Source organism: Oncorhynchus tshawytscha, linkage group LG10, assembly GCF_018296145.1.
Source record: "Oncorhynchus tshawytscha isolate Ot180627B linkage group LG10, Otsh_v2.0, whole genome shotgun sequence".
Classification (NCBI taxonomy): domain Eukaryota; kingdom Metazoa; phylum Chordata; class Actinopteri; order Salmoniformes; family Salmonidae; genus Oncorhynchus; species Oncorhynchus tshawytscha.
This window is the reverse complement of record NC_056438.1, coordinates 20,871,426-20,893,453: the sequence shown is the minus strand read 5'-3', so window position 1 is coordinate 20,893,453 and position 22,028 is coordinate 20,871,426. Positions and strand designations below refer to the sequence as shown.

The window sequence follows — 22,028 nt, the reverse complement described above, 5'->3', positions numbered from 1 at the left end:
CCAACAGAATTTATAGTGATCTGTAGTCTCACTTGCACGGCCGGCTCCAGGCATAATCAGTCACTTTGGGGCCCCAGCAACCAGGAACTAACAGGGTCTCAATTTACTGATGAGCGTTAGAATACACAAGGTGTAAATTCAAACATTTTTGTGCATCAGTCACTCAGATTGTTAGCAGACATGGCTATCTAGTGATCTTCACTTGTAATCATGGCCAAAATACTGGATGGGGCCCTGACCTCCAGGGGGCCCTCGTTGATTAGTTGCCCTCACTCCGATATCAACATTGCAAAATGTGTAGTACTGCAGAAAACTTTCTTTAAAAGTAACATTCTCTACGCCCCATGCCAAAATGTGTAGCTTTAATGCTATGCTTTATCTTGGCCAGGTAGCAGTTGTAAATGAGAACTTGTTCTCAACTAGCCTACCTGGTTAAATAAAGGTGAAATAAAATAAATAAACTTTGTATGTTTTTAATCACCACCCCAAAGAAAGAGGGCCACCAGGTGCTCCCCCCAACCAAATCTGTTACAACGCTCAAAAGCTAGAGCCAGCCTTCCAACATTACATGTACAAATACCTTGTTTGGAGAGAACACTATCAACCCAGAGTGAACAAACAAGATCAGTTTAAATATTTTATTAGGAAATGACACAGAAAGACATTCAGGGGACTCTTATAAAACCATGTAATTCAGTAGTACAGCTATACAAACCAATATAACCATTTACAGTATAGGTTACAATACATATGAATGTTTAATGAATTCTACTTTAACTTACCAGGGGTCTAGAACTTCAAACATAGGGGTGTATTCAATAGGAACCAAAAGGGCCAAAACAGAGGGGGACTCAGTAGCATTAACGTGTCCATTAAGAAATGCTTGTTTTCACAGCAAAATGTTTTGCTTGTGTACACTAAATTAATAAACCCCACAGCAATATGTATCTGCTGACCGTAAGACTGTGTCCCTACTTGCTTATGGACGGAATTATCTATAAAATAAATCTGCACCTGACAATGACACCTAACATTTCCACAACCAAGATCATGGTTATATTTAAAAGGGCAATCTGGTATTCAAACAAAGACCCAGCCACTTGTTTGGTTAAGAGCTGAGGCTGGAGAACTGTATATGACTAACCACTCTGAAATTCATGGACTGAGCCTTTGATAGATGGACTGACCATCTATAAGCTCAAAATGATAGTTAACCATGTTTTAAAGCTATAGTGTTTTCACAATTAGATTACTTAAACAATGGAGTAATAGGTTTATATTTGGAGCTCTGATTAACTTGTGTTTTTAGGTGGGAGTTAAAGGTCATCAGGCATTTAAGTTATATTCTTCGAGATTCAGTGGTTTAGCCTATATCTAAATTTAAAGATCCAAAAATGTTGCAGAATCCGAGACTGCCCCTTTAAAAGACATTAGGCTGCATTTATACAGGCAGCATAATTTTTTTTACACTGTCATTCAGCTTTGAAAAAAAACTAAAAAATGTTTGTTTTTTAATTGTCAAATGACCAATTAGTTGAGGGGAAAAATAAGAATTGGGCTGCCTGTCTAAACACAGACACATAGATTTTTAGTATGGAAAGGATTAGCATTTATACTACCTGTCCATGCCAAGCAGACGTCGTGTCATTTTCCCGATTCCCGTGTACCTAAAATCTTTAACCCCAAGTGTCATACAACTGGTCCCAGCTCCCATCTTACCTGGTTAGGTTCCTGCAGGCGGTGCCAAGAACATCTCTCCAGAGATGCTTCCAGAGAGTGTATTATGGTGAGAACTGGGGATATGGCAATAAAGCTCTATCAAACCCATGACACTGAAATAAATTGATGGGCAGTGAAGGGGCAGATCGGCATAGTTCAATTGTGATTGAGCGCTTGAAGTCGAGGGGACACAGAGCGTTATTTGACATTTGATCATTATCAAGCATTTATCCCCATTCAAAATGGTTAAAGTATATTGAGAAGCAACTGATCATTCGCCATTGAATCATAAGATTAAGAATCTGCGATATGATTTTAAAAATTCTACACAATTCAGTTTTATTAAAATCATGTCCTGATTACACAAATAAGAATGTTATCCACCTTAGTGTAACTCACTACCATCAGCAAATATTTGTCCAACTAACAAATTTAAAAAACTAGTCCATCGTAGTGGTTTATTACGCTGTTGTACATTGTCGCAGAGCGCTACCTTTCCATAATCCATAACTTGGCATAATTTCAGACGATAGATTTAAATTTAAACTAGCATGGTTGTTCAAAGGAAACACGTGTTCATATTCAATCACGATTATTAACATCCTTTTCGTAATAACGTGTTGCAACTTTCAATCATTAAATTTCAGAAATTAGATTTGAGAGCAAAAAGTTTGTATCATGACACGTTACAGTATATCAAGAGGACAAAATCATGTTAACGTAAAATAAAAACGCACAACTAAATGGCCCGTGGGAGCCTGAGACTAAAAACATAGCTAAAGCACAATACTAAAACAATGCAAAAAATATAAGGAAACAATACAAGTGTAATAAAAGGGTTTTAAATGACGAGGTCATGCATTACAATTCCTCCTGAGAACGAAACGCGCTCAGCCACAGACGAGGGGGGTAAAATTGCTGTGTGCATCAGGAGACGACGACGCAGATCTTGTTGAAATATTTAAACCTGGAAAGAGAGCAAACCACACACACGTCAACCGCCCGTTACACCCGCAGCGAACACGTGTTTCATTTATAAACAATCTACATTCATCTTTCTATTCTCATCAGCAACTTCAATCTGAATGGTCAAATTAATACTCTATATCAGTTCCTCACTTTTACCAATACATGATTTATGTTTAGCTCAATCGTTGCCTACAAACAAGCAGTGCCAACGAGAGGATTAAGAATTACGATTTCTCGCAGAGCTCTCTTACACATGCTTTTTCTCCCAGTTCAAGCATTTCACAGTTACTCTGAAGGTTTAGCGAAGAGCGACTGTCAGACCATTCCTCTCAGAACTGAGGCATGAGGCCCGTCTAAAGAGCGCATCAAGTGACCTTGGAACCTCCATATAGAGGATAGGTATTACTTCACCTCCCATTAGAATGTTTGTAGCGCAGGCCTATTCTCACCTTGAGTCAAACGCCGGTGTACACTGCTTAGTAATAGCGAGCCGCAGGCGGCGGCGGCAACCTGTCGGCGTAGGGGTCTCTGGTACGTGGTAGGTTGTACATCGCGGGCCGAGAGATGGGAGAGAGTCGGGAACGCTCATAGGAGTAACCGTTACTGGCGGGGGGCATGGGGGGAGGAGGGGCCCTCCGAATGGGACTGCGGTCCCTGGCGTAGTACGCAGAGGGGGAGGAGGGAGGGGGCGACGCTCATATGGATCGAGGCCAGAGGTCATGAAACGCTCCCTGACCATGGAAGAGGGGGCGGGGGAGGAGGGGGTAAGGAGCCTACACGCCTCTCATCATAGGACATTATGCCATAAGCGGCAGGACGAGCCCTGTATTTCTCATAGTAATCCACCACGGCATAGCTCTGCCTCTCGCGCTCATAAGCACGCTCAGGGTACGGGGCTCGTCGAGGGGGAGGGGGTGGTGGAGGGGGCAGGGTACCCGTGATGAGGGGGTGGCTGTCGACCTCTTAGATAGCTAGGGGGTGGAGGATCATGCCTCTCCCCGGGGTAGCCACGAGGGGGCCAGTATCCCCCCCTCTCAGGTGGGGGTGGGGGGTAGTCGTCTTCCTCCTCGTACCTGGGACGGCTCTTTGATATCTGAACATGGATACGTTTCCCTATTAGGGAAAGAAATGCCAAAGAACATGATTAGGTGGAAGTCCAGCAGTTGCCACATTTCTAAATGTGTAACCTTCTCAAAGTGCATAACACTTAAAAAAATCTTACCCTGGAATTCAATGTTGTCTAATCCCTTGATGGCATCCATAGCCTCGTCGGAGTTGTCCATGTGTACAAACGCAAAGTTTTTGACAATAGCACATTCAGAGACTGTGCCATACTCCTCGAACAAAGTGCGGAGCTCATCATCGTTGCCTTTCTCCACGTTTGTCACGTGGAGTTTGACGGCTCCCTGGTTCTTCCCGCGACTAGCCTCGACATTTATCGCCGTGCCATGCAGCTTGTAGAGGTGCAGGCTGCGGATGGCTTTGGTGGCAGATTTACGGTCATCCATGTGGACGAAAGCAAAATTCTTGACGATGGCGCATTCTGTGACGGCACCGTACTGGGAGAACAAAACCTGGATTTCATCCTTGTCTGCCTCCCGAGGGAGGTTCCCAATGAAGATCTTGACCATACTTGAAGCAGTGTTGTAGAAAGCCTGATGTGAGGGGGGAAAGCTTAATGAGACTATGCGAACCAGCGAGATTGTCATTTAAACTAAGTACAGTGGTGCACTTGTTATCGGCATCAAGCATGGGTGCTAGTAATCTAGTAGAATGTTAGCTAGCCACTTTCGACAGAAACCGATCGTTCTAAAACCTCGAAAAGTTTATTATTTCAGCAATATTATCATGTCCAAATTTCATAGAAGCAAAAATAAATTCATAGAAAACGGCGTCGAATATTGTAAATCTCGTTGTCTTGCTACATTACCTAGCTAAAGTAGCTAATTTAGCTAGCTTGCCACCCCAATAGGCACGTACCCGTTCGAGAAACGGTACTCTAAAATATTTTATTGCAAAACAGAATATTTTTCAATGCGGGTAGACAGAGTTCATACCTCGAGTCAATGTCAAATGTTTTAGCAGTAGCTATTTATTTTCTATTGACCAAGAAAGATTGAATGGAACGCTTACCTCAATCAGTTAACTGCTTCACGGTCGTGAAAAAAATGGCTACACCGGCGTGCTAAAGAAGCCCGCCTATAGAGATGCGTCAACACAGCTGATTGGTTAGACAACCGTTGTTCATTGATTAGCCTGGGAATGGACCAATGGAACAACATGTACGTTTATTCGAGTAATTCAGACCACCAATGACACTTCAAGTTGTTACAATGTAGCCAACACACAACGAGTAGGCCAGCGATACGGACCACCTCTGTCTGTGACATGAATTAGTTAGCTATAAATGTATAATACTAAATAGCTTGTAGGGTTGGTTATTATCCTAGTTAGGTACATATGAATATACTACCATTCGAACCAACTAATTCAAATGGTATTACATATATTAGCTTGCCTGTTATCCGTATTTTATTTAACAAACGTTTTTCTGTTTAAAAATAACAACTTTATTACCGCCATTATCTGTCGGGCTATGTGTTGCATGCAACCATCAGTTTCACTGCTTCTGATTTTTTTGGCATTCTGATTAGATGGCAGTCAATTGAAGTAAACTCTCCTTTCCCAAAACAGATCATTTGACACGCAACTGAATCACATAATTATTTGGTTTAATTGACACTGCGTCTTTTAAGACAGTACTCACACGGTCATAAAATAGATATATGGGCCCGTCTGTTACTGAAAAGCGTAAGGAAGTTGCATGGAGCCTTCAAAGGTGAACGCATAAAACAGACGTTCCCTAAGCATCTCATGCTAATTATTACATAATTTCCCATCACAGGATCAAGGCAAGCAGCAGTCACTGCCACTGGGGGTGCTGTTTCGGGTGCTGCTGACGTAACGATCGTCCTCTTGCCGTTTTTTGCTGTCCTGTTCACTCCAACACTCGTTATAGTTGGCACACAACTTGGCGTGTCAGTAGACAATTCGCTGTACCCGTTCAAGTAGACAAAGCAACCTTTTGAGACGCTGCGGGCAAAACAACTATTCTTACCACCGAGATAAAGACCATTTCAAGTTGGATATTCACGCTTTCAAACCTCAATCCACTTGAGCCACAGACACCAAGTAAGTGTCATGATGTTGGAAAAACTGCGCACAACATTGCACAGGTCTTATTTTCACAATTTGGACATTCATTTGCTAATTAACCAACGCGAATAAGCATGTGGAAATGTGAGCAGCATTTTCTATTCCTAGTTGAATTAGTTAAGAGTGTAAACGAAAGGACACTTTTTACATTAACATTTCAATTGCTCCTTGGTCATGTGACCTACTGACTTCAAACAAGGTTCAGAATGTCCATTGACTACCCTTATATTGCACACCCTTTAGTTTGTCGATGTTCATCGCACATGATTTTTCTAACTTTTAAATTTCAGAATGTCCATGGTCTGTCAGAGATGAGCGGTAACGTGAATGATCCCGGAGCAGCTGGCGGGAGCCCCGGGGAGAGTTCTCTTTTCTTTGTGAAGGGCAGGGCACCCTGGAATGGGTTCACCTTGAGAGAGGGGCCCTGGAAATCATTGCGGTTTCAGCGTCGTCCGGTGAGCGCAAATCTCATGCCGGGCCATACCCATATCAGCAGCAATTATCCCAAAATGAACAGCCTCTGGCACATAATGTAGGTAAGGGAAGTTTGCAAAAAAGATACTTAACTTCAGGATAAGGATTGGCTTGAATGGCAGGGTCGGTCGGGCCGGAGAATTTGTCTGAGGAGGGAGGCCAACATCTGATGTGGGTAGTGCCATCCACGCCCATTGATTTGCTGCGGAACCATAAAACGGACAGAAGAAACCTAGGTTCCCACTGGGCACGGATCACTGAATGTCAACTTGATCAAATTCAAAAAGGAGTGTACCCACCTGTCGCGGTCACACTCAAATCACCTGTGGTGTGACTGTGACCCCCTCATGTCAAAGTGAGGAAAATCAATGAAGCGCTAGTAAAGGTTGTTCCTATGGCTCTGTCCCGGAGGGCTGACTGGGAAAGCAAATGATCGAAAGGGGATGATTATTTCGTTGCTTCTTCCGACACCCAGGCAATTGTGCAGATAGATACTGTGAGGGGTATTTGGGTTTAAGCCAATAAGTATTGCACTGGCTTTTGATGTCGATTGGGTGTAAAAACCCAGTTAAAGTCCGCTGAAGGTTAGTAGCAGCGACTAATGTCCAGTTAGTAAGACAAAAGTCTCTGATACCACCGGGCGTGACTCGAATGGATGTCAATTTGATGATATGACTGTAGCATGCTACCCTTCGCGGTCGCACTCAAACCACCTTCGGGTTGGCTGTGACCCCCTCAGGTCAAAGTGAGAATTCGATGAAGCGGGGGTAAACGGCAGGGCATATTTAAGAGTCTCGAGGTAGCCAAATGCCTCGTCATCTAATTAGTGACGCGCATGAATGGATGAATGAGATTCCCACAGTCCCTAGCTACTATCTAGTGAAACCACAGCCAAGGGAACGGGCTTGACAGAATCAGCAGGGGGCACTCAGACTGAGCAGGGGCGGCCAGACTCGGGCTGGAGGTTGGATACTTAGTCTGAGCGGATAAAAGCGGGCAGGTCACCAGGTGCACAGAGCTTGTTTCAGGTAATCAGGTGCACAAGGACGCCTCTGAGGCAGGGGGCACTCCGAGCCCAAGCAGGGGAGACCGGACTCGGGGGCAGCACTCAGGCCGGAGGTTGGAGTGGGGACTTAGTCCGAGAGCAGAAAAAAAGCAGGCGGGTTACCAAGTGCACAGAGCCTGTTTCGAATTAGAAGTCTACAGTCCCGCTGTCAGAAACCACATGCCATGCTGTGCACCTGGTCCCTGACAGCAGGACTGTAGACGTCTTAGTAATTCCAGGAGCTACACTCTAAGACCAAGTAAGAGGGGTGTTGACCGGGGAGGGAAAGTAGATGTGGAGGCCTGTAGTTCCAGGGAGTGCAGGCCTAGAGGCCAGGAGTCAGAGGTCACCAGGTCAATGGGTGCCTGCCTAGAGGTCAGGAAGGCCCAGGGAGAAGGCCCAAGTTAATGTGTGAGTGACCAAAGAGCTATTGAAATTAGAATGTTTACAAAATTCAAAGGAGTAATGGTTAAAGAGCTATTGAAATGAGAACATTTTGATTTGTCACAGTTGACGGTCCCTAATTGCTGTTGGTGGACGTAAGGAAAACTACAGGTGAATATCTAACAAATATCCAACCTGAATCTGTCTTTACCTCGATCAGCTTACCCAACTTTACAGGATAGATATAGAAACTTTGGAAGTGAACATTCAGAATGGTTTAGTTACCAGTAAAATCTAATTAAGATAGTCTTGTTAGTGCTTACGACATTTGCAGATTATGATATGTAACATGAACACCTATGAAAAAGGCTACATTCAAAGCACAGTGGAATGACTCAACCAATGGATGTTTGAGGAAATGCTGACTGAGGTGGAGTGTGAATATTGAATATTCCTCTCTGTTTTTCTCTTAGACCAAGTTAACCAGAAAGTGAAAGACAACATCCCTTCAATTGCATCAGCCATCATAAGATCCATCATGGAGGTGTCTCACACTGTGGAAACAGAGGAGCTGATGACATGCCTCCAGATCTACACTGCATATTGCCCCTGGACACAAGTACCAGGCTGAGGACCCAGTGAGGCAATTGTGCATTGAGTTTCTTTCATAGATTACTTTTACTACAATAACAGCCATATTGTATTATTTTCTCTTTAAATTAGAATCAGTTTTCTTAAAATGCTTAACATTCTGAAAGCTTAAATCAAAATGTTGACTGTGGCAACAATCTATCAGTACCTCAAATGTTTTTATATTCTACCTTATAACCCACTCCAAGTATTATTCAGACTTACGTTATTTTATAAAATGTGACACTAAAGAATGTGAATATGACCCTTTTTCATGATACCCAAATAAGAGCAAGTATCAGAATTCAATGAAGGACGATGTTAGGGTGGGGGAAGGATATTGTTATGTCACTGTTTTGGAAATGTTGATTACAACAATTAAACAGTTTTGATTTGATTATCGTGTTAAAGGCTTTGGCAAGTACAAGCAACACATTTTACCTGTGAGGAACAAAGGCACATTCTGAAAAACTGGCTATACCTGTATATGTTTTAGTCTACCTGCATGTGAGATGATATGACCCCTATTTTCTCTATCTTGGAGCTGAAGTTAGTGAGCCAGTCAAACAATGTAAAATTCAATTTCTCACATCTTCTCACAATCATATTTATTCATTGAGTGCCTAGCTGAATCACAATAGGCCATAGTAACTTCAAATGAAAGGACTTGTAGTCGGTGAAGACATATTGGCAAGGTCCCCTATCCCTAGGTAACGATCAACCCCTCTTCCACTCACTTGCCTGGAAAATGTAACCAGAAATAGAACTATGAAGGCAGAGAAGGAGAAGTGACAGGGCAACTAGCTCTGAAGCCAGTATGGCCCAGCGCAACTTGGGCCTGGACCTGAATGCGTTCATGCTCATCTACCTGCAGGAGGTAACCCCCTCTCAGCCACCCCCCCTGGAAACAGCGGTAGACTCGAGTCAGACAGAGAGGCCTGGTGGATGAGGTAGCCGTTTCTCCCGTGAGAGATCCAGAGAGTGGGAGCTGTTCTTCTGGAGAAGGTCCAGCTGGGTTAGAGGCAGTGCATCTCATTCCCAGTATACAGGGCTGTAGGCAGGGAGGTCATTAGAAAGAATATAAAAGATATTAGAACCAATACTACAATGTAGTAACATTGTTAGACTGGTAGTTGGATCTGAAATATCCCGTTATACTTTGATAACATACATGAATCATCCATTATAAATGCATAAATGTGTCGACTGATTGGTGTGTTGTAGGTGGCTTATTGAAAGCTTAAAGAGCCCCTGAAGTGGAAATGGGCATCAGCTCACCTGTACACAGAGACAGAGGGACACAGTAGCACAGTATCCAAGGAGGCTGTGATGTCAACAGGCTTCAGGAGTGACCGATGGAGGATCCGCGGAGTGGAATGTCATCCTAGTCATGCAGACAAGAGGTCGGACAGTCCTGGCAACATGTTTCTATGATGACCTCTTGGCCCAGGACAATGGAGAAACCTTGTAATTTCTCTAGTAATCTCTGAACCACCCCAGACCCAAGGGCCGCACCCGGGATCCCCTCTCCTGTGCTCACATTGAGGACCTGTGCATAGCACAACCTAAGTAGAACAAAGGAAGTTATGAAACAGCACTTCTAGTGGCTGTAATGACACCACACCTCTCACTGTTACAGATAGAAAAACTTAAACCTGTAGTAGTTTGCTGCTCTTGCCTCTGAGGCAAATCTACTCACACAGGTCAAACTTTCACTTTGTTATGCATTGATGGCAGGCAATGGGACACAGTGTGAAAATGTTGCTTAAATATAAGTAAGGATATGTCTCCAATGTAACTACACTCACCCAATCCTCTTCCTCTCTCTGTTTCCCACAGCAATTTCAACCCTGCCACGCACCCCATACTGTGAACACCTCCCCCAGCCTCACTTAAGTTTTCCCTGGGCAATTGCCCATGGTGGGATGCGTGTGATATCTGCACTTCACTAAACATCCTGCACCTCAAACTGAGCCAGGGTCACATCCCGCACCTGGCAGGTATAGAGTCCAGACCCAGGTGTCAGTGAAGACAAGGTTATGCTCTCCACCTCTGAGGCGTGACTGGAGGTCATTATCAGTCGAAAACTGTGCCAGAGGGTCGCTGGTCTGATGTGGTCAGAGGTTAAGGGTTGCACATGGGCAGAAAGAGGCAGGAGGTTCACTGGCGAGCATGCTGAGTTTAGATGCGAGGTAAGTCCTGTGTCTCAAAGGCGGCGGAGGCAGGAGCCTGAGGGCGAGTCTGGCTGGCCACCATAAGGGATGATTGAAAAACCTGTACACCCCCTGGTTCTATCCTGACCAGAGCTCTGTATTGGATATTGGAGTATAGTTACAGAGCTCTCCATAGATTGATATTCCTTCTTTGCCTGCTTGGAGCTCTCTGCAGACCCAAGCCAAACCTTTGCCTGTTGGTTTCGGAGTACTCCAAGTCCACAGAAGGTAACACTAGGGGAGATTCACTCTTTCACAGTTGGTGGTGTCAGCCTTCAGCAGACTGGTGGGGGCTCTACTGGTCTGGATCACTATTGGAGATGAGCTGTAGCCTGTGTCCAAGATTCCCTGGATGGTCCACTTGATCAAAGGGTGTAGGGAGGAACCAGGGCAGACCAGAGTGGCAGGGTTAAGGCTGAGTAAGGCCACAGTACAAGTCTTCCCAGTGCCACACTCAACCAATGTGGCTTCAGAAGGAGAAACACTATGCCACACCCCAGCCAGGAGCATGACCAATAAGCTCACAACAGCACAATCCATGGTCCCGTAGTGCTATCTCCAAGTATTTCTATGATATGTACAGTTGAAGTCAGAAGTTTACATACACCTTAGCCAAATATATTTAAACTCAGTTTCACAATTCCTGACATTTAATCCTAGTAATAAAAAAAACTGTTTTCGGTCAGCTAGGATCACCATTTTATTTTAAGAATGTGAAATGTCAGAATAATAGTTAAGAGAATGATATATTTCAGCTTTTACTTCCTTCATCACATTCCCAGTGGGTCAGAAGTTTACGTACACTCAATTAGTATTTGGTAGCATTGCCTTTAAATTGGCCTAGAGGGGAAGAGATGGGAGAAATAGGATGGAGACAAGTTTAATTATAAAGGGTCTACTAAGCAGGGGAAAATGTGTCCATACAATTAAAAATAAATCAGATCCGACATTTAGTATAAACGACCAGACTAATCTAATATTTTCATTATCGACACCTACATAATTTCACAGTTCCACTTAACATAATTTCACAATACCTTTGAGCAGAATTCCACTTCCGTACCAACCTCTTGTGCAAGGAAAGAACACGAGGCCTAGAGGATGGTAGAAACAAGACAGGGATCAGTTGGATTGAAAAGGATACAAAAAAGATACTAAGCATGGGCAAAGTATGTCAAATGTGATTTAAAGTAGGTGAGGGGGATTGGCAGAATGTTCTTAAAACATGTAATCCACTGTTTCATTTGATAAATTATACTTCTGTATAAATTATCAATTAATGTAACATTACCTCCATATATCCTCATTGGACAGTATAAGACACCCAGGCTTACTTACCTCAGAACAGCAGTCTCCTACAGTACAGTGTCCACAACACCTATCCACAGATCATGGTTCTAACAACCTACAAAAAGCAGGTACTAAGAACACCAGGGCTAATATTGTCATAAATGCGAGAGCAAAAGCCAAAACAGTAAATATATTTAAGAGTGTGACGGTGAGGAACATGGTAGGGTATCTAGTGGTTGAGTGATGGGAAGCGTCATTGAGCAATTAAAAGCGCTTTGAGATCACAAGAGATGACATTTTGAACTTTGCGATGGCAAATGTATAAAGTGGGTAATTTCCCCCATTACTTTGAAAATAACTAAACACTAAAACGTATTTTCAGTAGAATGGACTGAAATGGCATAGATTAAGTTAGTGCTGATGCATGTTGGCTTCCCATGACGACAAAGAGTATTTTGTATAGAAATCAAAACGTCATCTGTAAAGAAAGGAAAATCATACATAAACGCAGCTTTGGGGTATCTTGGTATAAAAATCGGCATATCATTTAACAAAAAATGTCTAACAAATCAAATATACATTGGTAGTTAAGTTAAATCACTATGCCGACAGTTACGTCGCAAAACGTCTTGAATACCGGTAAATACCACCTACAGCCAAGACCAAACCAATTAAAGCGAAGTTATAAATAAAACGTTATTGTGTGGTTTATTTCTCAAACTGTAGCTAGATACATCTCTTACATTTCTGAAAGATATCTCCACAATCTTCGCAACATTCAGGTTTACCAAAATTACATAAATTGCTCTTTAACTATTATTCAAATATTCCATTCATAAATGTCACAGTTTAGGTTTTCATCCATTAACATTACATTATTTTTTCAAGTATGGAGTGACCGCAAGCAATATAGAGTCTTCCAGTAAGTCGCAGGTGAACGCAACGCAATCCGCCACAGGCGAAGTGGGGTATAGCGCCACGTGCATCAGGAGACGACTACAATCTTGGCAGATAATTTAAACCTGGAAAGAGAGCAAACCACACAAGTCAAAGCGCATTGTACTCATGGATGAACGCGCTCAGGTTCAGAAAAATGCCCTGCATTCTTTATAAAGGTATATTACGATTTGACATTGTTCAGTTGAAGCAGATTTGGAGAGTTTATAAAGGCTAAGGAGATGGAGAAACAATGTCCTTGGACATGACGCGTCAACGTGAGGTTATCCCCAATTCGATATATAAAAAAATTAAAAATTGAGCTAGATAGGGAGTGGACTTGCATAGCATAATACCCTGTTTCTGATATCTCACCTTGAGTCAAACGCCAGTGTGCGTTCAGTAAGAGTAGCGTGCAGGAGGCAGTGGAGGGACCCTGTCAGCGTAGGGGTCCCTGGAACGTGGTAGGTTGTACATTGCATTCCTGGACAGAGGAGAGAGCTGGAAGCGCTCATAGGAGTAGCCGTTACCCATGCGGGGCATGGAGGGAGGAGAGGGTCTCCTGATGGGACTGTGGTCACGGGCGTAGTAGGAGGACAGAGGTGGGAGGGGGTGACGCTCATACCGGGCGAGAGAGGAGGCCGCAAGGCGCGCCCTAACCATGGCAGAAGGGGGTGGTGGTGGGGGTATGGAGCCAACTCGCCTCTCATCTCCATAGCCTGAGAAGCAACCGTAAAGGGCAGGGCGAGCTCTGTACTTCTCATAGTAATCCACCACTCTCGCGCTCATAAGCACGCTCTGGGGGGTATGGGGCTCGTCCAGGGGGAGGGAGTGAAGGGAGGCCAGGGTACCCCCCTGACATGCAACCTCTGTAATAATGGGGTTCCGGCTCCCCCCTGTCCACAGGGTAGCCGTGAGGTGCTGGCCAGTATGCGCCATTATTTGGTGGGGGGCCGTAATCCTTTTCCTCCCGACTGGGACGTCTTTTTGATATTTCTGAACGTGAAGATGTCTGCCTAAAGAGGAAAACCATGATTACCAGTCAGACAGTGACACACAAAACTAAAGTCCATATTTAACATTGAAACTTCCCAACAGTTTAATAGTGAATATTAAATGAGGGTCTTTGTTTCTTACCTTGGTAGTCGGAGTTGTCTAATCCCTCTATGGCATCCATGGCCTCATCAGAGTTGGACATGTGGACAAAAGCTAAGTTTTTGACAACAGCACATTCTGTGACTGTGCTATACTCTTCAAACAAGGTACGGGAGCGCATCTTCTTCCCTTTTCTCCACGTTAGCCACGTGAAGTTTCACCGGACTCTGGTTTTTTCCCCTGCTTGGCTCCACATTGATTGGCCTGCCATGAAGCTTTAAGAGGTGCAGGCTGCGGTTGGCTTTGGTGGCAGATTTACGGTCATCCATGTGGACGAAGGCATAGTTTTTGAACTTTGCACATTCTGTCACTGCACCATGTTGAGTAAACAGAGCCTCGAGCTCATCCTTCTCGACCTCGTTAGGGAGGTTTCCAATAAAGATCTTCACCATATTTGTGTCAACGCAAAGCCTGTGAGAGGAGAGGCATGTCAATATACCAGTTAGCTGCAAATGAAGTTGTGATGGTGAGAGTGGGCAGAAGTGAAAGGAAATGATTAACGTTAGACGTTACCTGAAATTAGCAAGCTAACAGTTTTATTTATTTATGTATTAACACAAAATACAAAAAAAATGAAATAAACAATCAAGAGTACATAAACCTAACAGACTTACATATCAAGATTCATTTTCAATTTGTTAAATACTTTTATGGTGCGTATTGCTTTTACTGATTCTTTCAAAATAATATTTCAATTCCATCTTAAATAATGTGAAGAGGGGTTTGTTCTCTGCCCACTTCATTTTATGGGCAAATAATCTTCCATGAAAAATAAACAAATTAACAATGAAAGTTAAATCAGGGTCCATATAATTTGGTTCAAAATAAAACAATGTCAGTCTTTAAAATTAAAATTGATAGTTGTTTCTTTTAAAATAAAATCTTCTAACTCACACCAAAATCTTCTGACATAAGAGCAGTCCCAAAATAAATGGTCAAGAGTCTCTGGGTCACAATCACAAAACACACATTTGTTATCAATAGCTATTTTAAATCTGTGTATAATAAAGGTCTTTACAGGGTAGATTCTATGAATGAGTTGGTATGATACTTCTTTCACATTAGATATACAATATTTACCAGATAACGAAACTTTGTTCCAGTTCACTTGTCCTAGGGCTGCATTCCAGTACATTTTAGCAGAGGAAATAGTAACATAGTTTCCTTATATACATGTTATTACATTTATAGTTTGAAATGTCAATACCTTTAAATTGTATTGAGGCTACAAAGTCCTCAACAGTTGCACTTGGAGTATTGTTATATTCTCCTAAAAGAAGAATAGCAGCTTTAGGAACAGCGCTAACAATCATTTGAAACTCATTGGGAGTGAATGTAGCGTTGTGTGTTCTAATAAATTCTGGATAATCATATAGTTGTCCATCATTACTCAATAAATTGTTTAACCCAAATAATGTTGTTGTCAAACCAGTTCTGGAAAACCAAAGACTTGTTTTTGTATTTTATGTCTTTATTATTCCAGATTGTATACCTATGAGGGGAAAAATTGTGTTTGAACATCAGGTTCCAAGTTAGAAGTACTTGTTTATAAATGTTTGCAAGCTTAATAGGGATTTTACCCATATCAAAGTTGCATTTGAGTAAGAATTCTAGACCACAAATTTGTTGGAATATTAAATTAGGGATGATAATTCCAGATGCAACCCTTATTTCTTAAATAGTTTTGTATCCATTTAATCTTAAAATATTATATTAGAGGTTTTAAAATCCAGAGCATTCAACCCTCCCTCACCTTGGGTGCTACATATTACCGCTTTTCTTAAATAATAAGGTTCATTCCTCCATATGAAGTTAAATAATTTAGTATCAACCATTTGATTTACTGACAGAGGAACATCCAAGGCAAGGGAGGTATAAACTCATCTGGACCTTCAGATTGTGATAAAAGTACACGTCCAGATAAAGATCTCTTAATAACCAGGAGTTAAATCTCTTTCAAATTCTCTCTACAATAGAAGAGACATTTAAGCTGGCCCTTTCTTTCGGATCTTTGCTAACTGTAATACCAAGATATGTGATCACATCTTTTACAGGGATATTACATACTGAGTTAAAGTCACATCTTTTCAACGCAAATAATTCACATTTCCTAATATTCAGATATGATACATGTGTGAAGGCATTAATACACTCAATAGCTTTGACTTCATTATGATCTTTCAAAAAAAATGGTGTCGTCAGCCAATTGTGAACATTTTCTCTTTGTCTTGTATTTAAATTTTTATTTTATTTCACCTTTATTTAACCAGGTAGGCTAGTTGAGAACAAGTTCTCGTTTGCAACTGTATCTGAATACTGCTAAAACAATCCTTATTTATATGAAGTGCCATAACTTGTGTGACCAATAAAATAAGGGGAAATTGGGCATCCTTGTTTAGTTCCACATCTAATCTTTGTGAAGTTCCATGGGACAATTTAACAGAGCTGTTAATATTATTGTAGTGTCTTAATTACACTTTGAAAATAATGACCAAAACCAACATATCGAAGTCTCAAAAAGAAAATGTTAAACTGTATCAAATGCCTTGTAAATGTCTACACATAAAATAAAGCCATCTTCCATAATGTGCTCATTGTCAAGTCCAATACTAGTAGAATATTATTACATATATGTCTGCCCTTCATAAAACCAGACTGGATATCGTCAATGATTTGGTCAAGACCTTTTTAAAGTCTTTCTGGAAAGATGGATGCAAGTAGCTTTCCATAATTTTTCATTAACGTGATTGGTCTCCAATTTTCTAACATCATAGAATCTTTGTTTGGTTATTACAGAAATTAGGCCTTATGTCATAGAAACAGGCAGGACCCCTAAATAAATTGGCTCCTTAAAAACTAATTCAATAATATCCTCCTGAAAATATTTATAGATTTCACTGATAATGCCAAGATTCCCTGGAGATTTGTTCTCTTTTAACTTGCTGACACATTTTTTTTATTTCATTGATAGAAATAATTTCCTCACAAGACTTTTGGAAGTCTTCATCTATGAATTTTGCACAGTCTTTGACAGAGTCTAGAAAGGCAGATATGTCACTAGTAGGAAAGGCATTACTGGTATAAAGGTTATCATAGAATTCTGAAACATATTTTGAAATATCTTTGGGGTTTTCATTTTCTTTGCTATCTAAATTGAGCTCATGAAGACGTACATTCAGAATTTCTTTCTAATTGTAAAAGTATTTTATATTTTTCTTCCACTTTCCACCAACCATCTCCTTCTTGATCTGACAAATGCCCCTTTTGCTCTCTCTTCATACAGTCGGTCCATTTCTAGTTGTAAAGAGAATAACTGAGCCTTTCCTTCTTCATCAAGGTCCTCCATAGAGATGAGAAAATATTTCTTTAAGTTTATCTTCCCTCAATCTTTTAAGTTCAGCAATTTCTTTACCTCTCTTCATGGCTGTTTGTCTTATTTCATACTTCATTAATTCCCAGTATTTCCCATAAGACTTAAATAGTTGGGCTTTCCTCCAATTGTCTCGTATAATATCTTTGGCATCCATCTTGAAATTATCTTCCTCCAACAGTCTACTGTTGATTTTCCAATAACTCCGATTCGGTTTAACTTAAGATCCATTCATATTTAAAGATAAGAATATAACTTTATGATCAGTAAGAATAGATGGTTCAATTGATACCTTGACTACAGAATTATCTAATGAATTATAAATCAACCAGAAGTCAATTCTTGACTGTCTGGACATGTCCTTACTCCAAGTGAAGTCCTTTTTATCAGGATATTTAGATCTCCAAATATCGACTAATCCTAGACATAGATTATTAAACTCAGGATTAACTATGCTGGATATGTTGGGAGGGGGATATCTGTCAATCATCACATTAGCTACAGAATTAAAATTGCCACCTAAGATAACTTTGATATCCTGAAATACTGTTAAAATAACTATTAATTTCTTAATTCTTGAAATAACATCCTGTTTTGTTTGTTGTTGGATGCATAAATATTCCCTAATAAAAACATTTCACTGTGGAAATTTACTGTTAAAATGAACCAACGTCCAGAGTGGTGAGTCTTACGACTGATGACCTTCCCTTTAAATGCACCTCTTAAAACTGCTACACCTGCAGAGTGGTTGTTGCCATATGATAACCAGAAATCATTACTCCATTGATTTTTCCAAAAAGATAGATCGGAAGAACAAGCATGATTCTCTTGTAAAAAAGTAGAAGTCTGCATTAAACCGTTTCCAATACAGGAAAATAGCCTTACGCTTGAGTAAATTACAAACACCCCTGACATTAACTGAACAAAGAGATAGACAAACTTCAACCAACAACCTTGTTATGCTAATATAAGCTTTTCCTAAGGATATGTAACTCAAAAGGATTTCCATCCCATTATTAAACACTCTCTCTCTCTCTCTCTCTCTCTCAAAAAAAAAAAAAATATATATATATACACTGCTCAAAAAAATAAAGGGAACACTTAAACAACATAATGTAACTCCAAGTCAATCACACTTCTGTGAAATCAAACTGTCCATTTAGGAAGCAACACTGATTGACAATAAATTTCACATGCTGTTGTGCAAATGGAATAGACAACAGGTGGAAATTATAGGAAATTAGCAAGACACCCCCAATAAAGGAGTGGTTCTGCAGGGGGTGACCAGAGACCACTTCTCAGTTCCTATGCTTCCTGGCTGATGTTTTGGTCACTTTTGAATGCTGGCGGTGCTTTCACTCTAGTGGTAGCATGAGATGGAGTCTACAACCCACACAAGTGGCTCAGGTAGTGCAGCTCATCCAGGATGGCACATCAATGTGAGCTGTGGCAAGAAGGTTTGCTGTGTCTGTCAGCATAGTGTCCAGAGCATGGAAGCGCTACCAGGAGACAGGCCAGTACATCAGGAGACGTGGAGGAGGCCATAGGAGGGCAACAACCCAGCAGGAGGACAGCTACCTCCGCCTTTGTGCAAGGAGGAGCAGGAGGAGCACTGCCAGAGCCCTGCAAAATGACCTCCAGCAGGCCACAAATGTGCATGTGTCTGCTCAAACGGTCATAAACAGACTCCATGAGGACGTTTGGCATTTGCCAGAGAACACCAAGATTGGCGCCCTGTGCTCTTCACAGATGAAAGCAGGTTCACACTGAGCACATGTGACAGACGTGACAGAGTCTGGAGACACAGTGGAGAAAGTTCTGCTGCCTGCAACATCCTCCAGCATGACCGGTTTGGCGGTGGGTCAGTCATGGTGTGGGGTGGCATTTCTTTGGGGGGCCGCACAGCCCCCCGTGTGCTCGCCAGAGGTAGCATGACTGCCATTAGGTACCGAGATGAGATCCTCAGACCCCTTGTGAGACCATATCCTGGTGTGATTGGCCCTGGGTTCCTCCTAATGCAAGACAATGCTAGACCTCATGTGGCTGGAGTGTGTCAGCAGTTCCTGCAAGAGGAAGGCATTGATGCTATGGACTGGCCCGCCCGTTCGTTCCCCAGACCTGATTCCAATTGAGCACATCTGGGACATCATGTCTCGCTCCATCCACCAACGCCACGTTGCACCACAGACTGTCCAGGAGTTGGCAGATGCTTTAGTCCAGGTCTGGGAGGAGATCCATCAGGAGACCATCTGCCACCTCATCAGGAGCATGCCCAGGCGTTGTAGGGAGGTCATACAGGCACGTGGAGGCCACACACACTACTGAGCCTCATTGTGACTTGTTTTAAGGACATTACATCAAAGTTGGATCAGCCTGTAGTGTGGTTTTCCACTTTAATTTTGAGTGTGACTCCAAATCCAGACCTCCATGGGTTGATAAATTTGATTTCCATTGATAATTTTTTTGTGATTTTGTTGTCAGCACATTCAACTATGTAAAGAAAAAAGTATTTAATAAGAATATTTCATTCATTCAGATCTAGGATGTGTTATTTTAGTGTTCCCTTTATTTTTTTGAGCAGTGTATATTGACTCATAAAAAAACATTCTTTATGGAAATAAATGTTTACCTTTTTTATTTATTAATGGCATTATGAATAGAAATGGAGTAGTTATGTCACATATGCAGTTATTGAAAATATATGGAAACATTTGCTCAATACAAATTTACAACCACCTGATTGCAGCACTACCACAAAAATGGAGGAGGCAAGTGGAAAAGGGAGAAGGTAGGGAACTTGTTTGCCTACCATATATTGAAGATACAAATTGGCTGAAAGGAACTGGCATAAATAGAAAAATAAACCAGTTTCATCTGATGACAAAAATGTTGACAGCTGCGCCATGCAGGTTGCAAAGTAAATTTAAGGAGATTTTCGATGTACCAACTCCATGGCACATGGTTTATGAACTGGTACAAAGAAAAACGACACTTGACTCAACAATTAGTTTTTCAATTTAAATGATTATATAAAAGTATTGCCACCAACAGAATGCTATATATATGGGACATAGAACAATCTCAGCTCTGTAGATATTGTTGCGAAGAGACAGAATCAATAGATCACTTATTCTGGTATTTCCCCAATATAGCTTGTTTCTGGTCACAGGTTCAGGAATGTGTGAAAGGCCGTATCTATTCACTGATGAAATCAAAGGCGGGACAGCACGAAATGAGACTCAGAGACGTGACTTCAACAAAAATAAGGAATCTGTATTGGGAGTTGTTCTTTCAACTCTCTCAGGGACTGTACAAAAAAAGGCCAGGGTAATGGCTATCCAAACAAAAAAATAAAAAATAAACTAACAGTTTTTACCCAACGCCACTCCAACAGCTTGAGCGGAACCTATAACAGGGCAGCCTGTTGTCCTGGAATTAAACATAGTCTCCAGCTCATAATCACTCTCTCCCTTCTGCCCCTTCAGTCAGGTCCTTAAAAACTTCTTGATGCACCAATCCCTTTAGCGGGATCATTTTCATAAACACCCGTTGAATTGCAGCGAGCCAAATTCAAATTAAATTACTAAAAATATTTAATTTTCATGAAATCACAAGTGCAATATAGCAAAATACATCTTAGCTTGTTGTTAATCCACCTGGTGTGTCAGATTTCAATACAGCTTTTCGGCGAAATTATAACAAGCGTTTATGTAAGAACATCTCTCTCAGTAGACAAAATATTACAAACACTAACAGCCAAGTAGATTGATCACGAAAGTCAGAAAAGCAATAGATTAAAACGCTTACCTTTAATGATCTTCAGATGTTTGCACTCACGAGACTCCCAGTTACATCATAAATGTTCCTTTTGTTCTATAAAGATTATTTTTATATCCAAAATACCTCCATTTGTTTGGCGCGTTATGTTCAGAAATCCACAGGCTCGAGCGGTCACGACATCGCAGACAAAAATTCCAAATAGTATCTGTAATGTCCACAGAAACATGTCAAACATTTTTTATAATTAATCCTCAGGTTGTTTCTAAAATATATAATCGATAATATATCAACCGGGACTGTCGCTTTTTCAATAGGAGAGGGAGAGACAATGGCTGCCCCACTCTGTTGCGCAAGCAAAACTCTGCGAACACCCAGCTATCCACTGACGCAATGTTATCTTTCTCGCTCATTTTTTCTAAATAAATGCCTGAATCTATGTCTAAAGACTGTTGACACCTTGAGGAAGCCATAGGAAAGGGAATCTGGTTGATATCCCTTTAAATGGAGGCAAGGCATCCAATGGAACAGAGAGCTTTCAGGAAAAACAGCACTTCCTGGTTTGATTTTCCTCCGGTTTTCACCTGCAATATCAGTGCTGTTATACTCACAGACAATATTTTGACAGTTTTGGAAACTTTAGAGTGTTTTCTATCCTAATCTGACAAGTATATGCATATTCTAGTTTCTGGGACTGAGAAATAGGCAGTTTCAAATGGGTACTTTTTTTTTTGCCAAAAACGAAAATCCTGCTCCCTACACTCAATAATTAATAAGAGAACACAACCAATAATCAGTCAATTGGCCTCAGGTGAGCTCATCAGTAGTGGCTGTACTGCGGAGCAGCTCC

At 41.4% G+C, this 22,028-nt stretch overlaps 1 long non-coding RNA gene and 2 pseudogenes across 1 annotated transcript; 1 reads left to right on the top strand and 2 right to left on the bottom strand.

The window, feature by feature from the left end:
* Positions 1 to 624: 624 nt before the first annotated feature.
* On the bottom strand, positions 625 to 4,900 carry LOC112259913 (annotated as a pseudogene).
* Positions 4,901 to 5,602: 702 nt separating this feature from the next.
* Positions 5,603 to 8,834, top strand: LOC121847429. The gene is made up of 3 exons (XR_006084279.1): positions 5,603 to 5,880; positions 6,195 to 6,359; positions 8,281 to 8,834. It is a non-coding gene; the product is annotated as an uncharacterized LOC121847429 (long non-coding RNA).
* Positions 8,835 to 13,256: 4,422 nt separating this feature from the next.
* Positions 13,257 to 14,423, bottom strand: LOC112261040 (annotated as a pseudogene).
* Between the last annotated feature and the right edge of the window lie 7,605 nt (positions 14,424 to 22,028).